Raw genomic sequence first — 6104 nt, 5'->3', positions numbered from 1 at the left:
TACTTATTTTTGACCATGGGTCTTTTTAAATCCCTAATCCCTCAGAGCAAAATTTGTGTCTTTCTTCTCCACTCTAACTAGCTTAGCTCTGTACAGAGTTCTTCAGGACCTCCTTCCTCTGCTGGGTCCTTCAGACCTCAGGGACGGAAGAGTTGGACTCAGAATGTGACTGGATGACTCAACAGCTGACCCGAAAGTACAATAAGAATTTTTAAACCATAGAAGGGGAAGTTTAGGCAAAGTACTTTCCTTACTCTCTGTCTGGAAGAAGTGTATGTTTCTAGAGCAAGTACCGACACACAGATGAGCAGTTTCCATTTTGGTCATGTTATAACCCAAGATGAGCCAATGTGGGGCATCCCGTGTTGAATTTCACTAGGCTGTGAAGAGCCTAATGTACAGATTCTGCCTGTAGATGTCTGTATTTTGATGTTTGGGATTCACCAGAGTCAGACACTTCGTGTAAAGGACTGATTATTATAGTTCTCAAGAAATAATCTACGTTTTACCAACTCTGCTCCTGTGTGATGACCAGGAGCTCTGGGCCTGCTGGCCACACAGGGAGCACAGTGCAGGCGGGCGCTTTCATTTTGCGAAAATACTCCTGCGATTTGACACTCCCTTGAAACGGGTCATTTTGGGTCTGCGTATGACATGAAACTTGGTGGTGGTGAAACACGTTTAAGGCAAAGCAGAAGAATGCCAAAGGAGAAAACCGATCTAGTTTTGTGGCAGGAAGTTCTCTTGAAGGTATGCACTTTTATATTGACAGAACTTAGCAGAGAATTCACACTTACTGAGCACTTACTATGTGCCAGGTGCCATGCTAAATGCTTTCCATGGATTATTTCACTGGTTTCCTCCCACCAGTTCTGTGAGGTCGGTGTTTTTACAATCTCTTTTACTCTGGTGGGGAAGAGGCACAGGGAGGATAAGTGACTTGCAGAACATCCTGTGCCCTGAAGTTGTAGGGTCAGGACTCAGATCCAGGCATCTGACTCCAGGTCTGTGCTCAACCCTGCTGACCATCAGGGGGAAAGGCAATGAGGGGCCTGGGGCTCCTTCACTGGGGACACAGTGCTGAGCTTCCCTAGCATACATACCCATGCCTTTCCAGGTGGGGTCATGCAAATCCCTTCCTTCTTAGTCCCTGGGTTTTTTCACTAGACCTGGGATATTTCAGAATAAATTTGTGCTGGTAATTAGATTAAATATCCAGTGTTCTTCCATAAAAGCTGAGCGCAGAGAAGCCCAGGTAGTCTCGAGTATACAATAAGCAGTGGAAGGAAACCAAGGACAGAGAGAAGGGACTTGGAAGGCATCTGCTGGGTCTTTCCTAGCATCAGATGTTGAGGTGGAAGATGATCGTAATATGCTATGCCTCAATCTACTGGGAAAAATCTTGTTTAACCCCCATCCCTCAATAAAAAAAAGTAAAAAAAAAAAAGAAAGCATTACATTCTTTGAGAGCAAATCTTTTATAATTTTCCCTACACGTCTTGTGAATGTCAATTAAAAACAATCTTTGGGGCATGGGTTAAGTGTTTGACTCTCAGTTTCGGGTCAGGTCATGATCTCATGGGTTGTGAGATCAAGCGGGACATCAGGCTTCCCGCTCACAGGGGCATCTGCTTGAAGATTCTCTCCCTCTGCTGCTCCCTCTTAAATAAATAAATCTTAAAAAAGAATCTTTAATATAAGAACTTACAATGGCTCCTAAGTTACGTATAGTTTCGCTATTTACTTAAAATTGTTTTCAGTCAACTTTCTAGAGTCCTGATTTCTACTTGGTATTATTAGTTAAGTGGCACTCTTTGCAGTGGAAGACGATGCCCGTGACTGACTTTGGGGAGAGCCACGTGCTCTGAGATGCTTCTCCTATTGGGAAGGATTTGCACCATTTCCATCCGGAGGTTGCAATTCTTTCCCATGGAAGGAAAGTAGCTTATGATGGAACTCAAACCTTAACACCAGCATTGACACCAGGTTGTTTCCAGGGACTAAGAAAAACACTAATGATAATATATTCTGAACCCTAAATGAAATAAGTATTTTAGAATGATTACATCATGAAAAAGACTCATAAAAGTGTTTAATCCTAGAAGGGACATTAACAATTACCTACTGTAAGCTCATATTTTTATACCTGCAGTGAGAGCTTTTAAAAAATAACTTTTCTTTTTTTTTTTTTTTTTTAACAGACAAGGACAGTAAGCCCAAAGAGGAATGTGATGTGCCCAAGATCTACTGCTACTAGCAGATATTGGTCCTGACTGCACACTGGAATAACTGGTTTTTTAAAAATGCTGATGCTTGGGCCACACAGCAGATGGACTAATCAGAATTTCGGGGCCTTGGGCCTGGGTACTAGCACTTTTTAAAGCTGCCATGTGACCCACTCTGAAGCCAGAGTTGAGAACCACTGAGCTAGACAAGAACCTGGGGTCATCACATCCATCGTAGTCTCTCATTCCTCATCCCTGGGACCATGGCAGACTTGACTAGTGGATTATGGAATACTTTCCTGTTGTGCCTAACCTCGCCTCCTCCCCATATTGTTCCTGGAAGCTACCACCTGTCCATCAGCACTGGGTGACAACTTGAAACCTAGCTACAACTGGTCACTCACTGTACCTTGCTTCCTCTAGACAAAATTATAGAAAATATCTGAAAGTATTTTTCTGGTAAAACTGATAGTCTGGGGTATTCATCTCAGTCCATTAGGGTTCTCTACTGGGGAAAACCGGGGGGTGAAAAGCCCCGGATTACTCAACGAGGTTCTGCTCTAGCTCATTCTGCGGAGAACAGCTTCTCCTTTCCCTCTACACACAGACATAGTTGGGTTGATCTAGGTTTGCATCCTAATCTGCTATTGACAACCCATGTGACTTTGGGCAAGTTCTCTGTGCCTCAGTTTCCTCAACCGTAAGGAAGAATAATGAAACTATCTCATGGGTTCATTCTTCTTGCCTTTCTTTTGGTATTGATCTCTAGCAAACTGAAACCTTATCTGTCTGAATCCTCTTGGCTCCCTGATAACAACTTGTTCTAATGAACAAATTTTTTTTTAAAGATTTTATTTATTTGACAGAGGGAGCAAGAGAGGGAGAGGGAGGGAGAGAGAGAGAGCATGTGTACAAGTAGGGGGAACAGCAGGCAGAGGGAGAGGGAGAAGCAGGCTCCCCTCTGAGCACAGAGCCTTGTATGAGGCTTGATCCCAAGACCCTGGGATCATGACTTGAGTCAAAGGCAGACACCCAACCCACAGAGTCACCCAGGTGCCCTAATGAACAAATTCTTGATAGAAAGGGTTTGGTCCTTAGGCCTTACTCACTAGTATTGAGTGCTTATAATGGCCTTCTGAAGACAGTGACTACGTTTCAACACATTTTTTCCTTGGGTACTTTGTACTTCCCTATCCAGAGATAAGCTTTGAAGTTTCCTAACAATCTGGATTTTATTAGAATCAATTCTATTCAAAACTGAGAGCAAGGTGTGTAGACTGCTGACCTGGATGCAGCAAAGAGTCCAGTAGCCTGGGTCACCACTCAGGGCCATGAGACTATGTCATGCATGGAAACCGCCTTGTTTCTAGTTGGAACCAGACTTTCAGATCCAATCCCCCAGAGCTCTGATCCCTATTGTTTTTTGATTGAAACGTAAGTTCCTTCCAGGCTCTCATCTCAATACTGCTCCATTCTTCTTACCCATCTCTTGCCATCCCCTGTTCCCCCATCTTCTGTCTTGGCCAACTTTGTTCACCATGCCTGTTCTATGGTGAACTCCATAAGCCCTCCCTCCACCTTAACTGAACATGGCTTTCTTGGGAATGCCTCCTTGAAGTCCTTTCATTCTCAGAGTGTGGGATGCCATTCTTCACCCCCTGAGTTCAACAGGTGAGGATGTGTGGTCCTCCTGGAGGGAGGAGAAAGAGTAATTGTGAACAGTAGTACTACACATATTCTTGTCACTCAGAGAAAGTGTTTGTCAGCCTTCTCTCTCAACTGCTTCTTCCTGTTAGCTCAATTTCTATTCTAAGGGGTACAGGGGACAGGTTTCCTAATTCAATCCTACTTGCCTGGGCAGCTCCAGATCTTACCACTCCATTCTTCCACATTCATTACAGAAAAGCCAAATCAATTTACTTGTCATTCTTTTAAAATATTAAGACAGCTTAAGAATCATCTTCTATAAGGAGGAAGAACCTTCTCTCCCAACCTGATTTAGATGCCTGTTCCCTGTAAGGACCCTGTTTATGGTTGACTTCTTTCCCCCACTGACTGAAAGCTCTAAGAGGATGCAGGTATTATCTTTTTGAAACCCCGTCTCTCTGACCCCAATATCTGGGTGCTTCCCCACAAGTACCTTACCTCTCAGTGTATGGATGGTACAATACTGGGCCCATAAGTTCTTTTAAGAGGAACAGTATTCAATGCCATTTTCTAGTTAGAAGGAAACATGTGATTAAATCCAACTCTCATTTTATATATGGGCCCAAAGACACAGTGGCTTACCCATAGCACCCCAGGAAGTTAGTGGCACAGCTGTCCCAGACAGTTCCCCCTAAACCACTGAGAGATCATTCAAGACTTTAGAGCTCGAAATCTAAGCTTCAAGATGAATATGCTAAACACACAAATAATTGTAACACAAGGTATTATATGAGAAGTAGAAAGTTTGAAAGCAGATGAAAGGGGGAGGAATCACATCTTCAGGTCAGGTGGCATGTGTGTAGGGAGGGTACAAAGGATTTGTATAACAGTTCTCAACCTTTTTGGTCTCAAGACCATTTTACACTCTTAAAAATTATGTGACCCCCAAAGAGCTTGGTTTTTGCAGTTCTATCTATTGATATTTACCATATTAGAAATTAAAACAGAGAACATTATTAAAGACTATTAAAAATAATAAACACATTACATGTTGTCACATTTTTATGAAAATGATTATTTTCCAAAACAAAGGTAGTGAGAAGAGTGGCATTTTATGTTTCTGTCCATCTTTTTAATCTATGACTTAATACAAGACACCTGGATTCTCGTATTACTGCTGTATTCGCTCTTGGGAGTCTTGTTTTGGGTGAAGCCTTAGAAGAAAATTCAGCCTCATGCAGACATGTAGTTGGAAAAGGGAAGAGTATTTTAATAGTCTTTTCAGAGAACTATGGATCTTCTTCAATACTACATCAAAACTTGAAAAGTGCTAGTTCCTTAAAAGTTAATTGCACTGTGGAAACTGAAATAGTACCAATGAATATTTTGTACTCTGTTACATTAAAATCCATCGGTCTATTTTGCATTTTATTTTATTTTATTTTACTTTATTTTAAAAGATTTTATTTATTTATTTGATAGAGAGAGATCACAAATAGGCAGAGAGGCAGGCAGAGAGAAAGGAGGAAGCAGGCTCCCTGCTGAGCAGAGAGCCCAATGCGGGGCTCGATCCCAGGACCCTGGGATCCCAGGACCCTGGGATCATGACCTGAGCCAAAGGCAGAGGCTGAACCCACTGAGCCACCAAGGCGCCCCTATTTTGCATTTTAAACGCATAGTTTTGTAATATCATGCATTGGTTGTTTAGCAATGCTGATTTGCTGAATTATACAGATCTTCCAAATATTTTCACACTGCATTATATAATAGGATAGAAAAAAAAATCACTTGTTCATATCACCACTAGTCTTGCCAGGAAAGTCTTAAGTATTGGGGAGGATGTCATACTCACAGTGGTTGATACATTTTCCCAGATCCTTATTTTTGCTTGAAGACTTGAATTTTATCACTGGCAAAAACAATGTCAGTTATTTTCCTGGATATGACTCACTCAGTTAATTTCTGCAAAAATGGATGCCAAATATTCAAGTCTGAATACGTAGTTTGTTGTTCTTTCAGGCAAAAATGAATTCCATAAAAAAAGTGGTCTGTTTGGCTCACAACTTAATTGCACGAGTGCTTTTTGCATACTACTCATTTAGCCACACAGCATATGCAAAAGATCTGTTCGTAAAAGCCCCGATCAATCAAGTTAGTAATTTTTACTGTCTTTTTCAAGGACATTCTTTTTTTTTTTTTTTAAAGATTTTTTTATTTATTCATTTGACAGAT

The sequence above is a fragment of the Enhydra lutris genome, unplaced genomic scaffold (genome assembly GCF_002288905.1).
Source record: "Enhydra lutris kenyoni isolate GAN:26980312 unplaced genomic scaffold, ASM228890v2 scaffoldscaffold14, whole genome shotgun sequence".
In the NCBI taxonomy this organism is placed as follows: domain Eukaryota; kingdom Metazoa; phylum Chordata; class Mammalia; order Carnivora; family Mustelidae; genus Enhydra; species Enhydra lutris.
The sequence above is the reverse complement of the archived record's forward strand: the minus strand, read 5'-3'. Positions refer to the sequence as shown.